The sequence below is a fragment of the Microtus ochrogaster genome, chromosome 2 (genome assembly GCF_000317375.1).
Source record: "Microtus ochrogaster isolate Prairie Vole_2 chromosome 2, MicOch1.0, whole genome shotgun sequence".
Lineage (NCBI taxonomy): Eukaryota > Metazoa > Chordata > Mammalia > Rodentia > Cricetidae > Microtus > Microtus ochrogaster.
Window position 1 is genome coordinate 7,258,900 of NC_022010.1, and position 542 is coordinate 7,259,441.

At 39.1% G+C, this 542-nt stretch overlaps 1 protein-coding gene across 2 annotated transcripts in view; it reads left to right on the plus strand.

The window, feature by feature from the left end:
* Positions 1 to 542, plus strand: part of Taok3 (TAO kinase 3) — a 191,254-nt gene that overhangs the window by 135,059 nt on the left and 55,653 nt on the right. The gene's annotated exons all lie outside the window — the stretch shown is intronic.

The window sequence follows — 542 nt, forward strand, 5'->3', positions numbered from 1 at the left end:
TTCTACAAGTAAGAGAAACCAGATATACAGAGAAAGGCACCAAACAACATTGTGTACCTGTAGAATTTGCATGGCTTTTTAAAATCAAAGATACAGATTAAAAAGGAGAAAGATAGTTTCAGATATGGAAATGAGATTTGGGCCTGATGGCGCAGTAGGGGCTTGCCACCAAGACTGAAGATCTGAGTTTAACCCTCAGGGCCCACATGGTAGAAGGAGAGAACTGGCTCCAGCAGGTTGTCCTCTGGCCTGGACACTCATGTGTACACATACAAATAAATATGTAAAAGAAAATTGGGAGGCTGAGGTTTCGGGCGCAGTGTTTTACTTATACAATATCCTCAGTATTGAGACCTAAGGTCTGACCTGAAAAAACCGTAGATGTCATGCAAATTTTGAAGACAGCGAGGTTTAGGCACCTTTGCTACATACAGGAGAATGGGAAATGATGGTGTAGTAACTGCCTTCTATTACTTCACCAAAGTAATCACCAAAGCTTCACATTGTATACCATATATATATATATATATATATATATATAT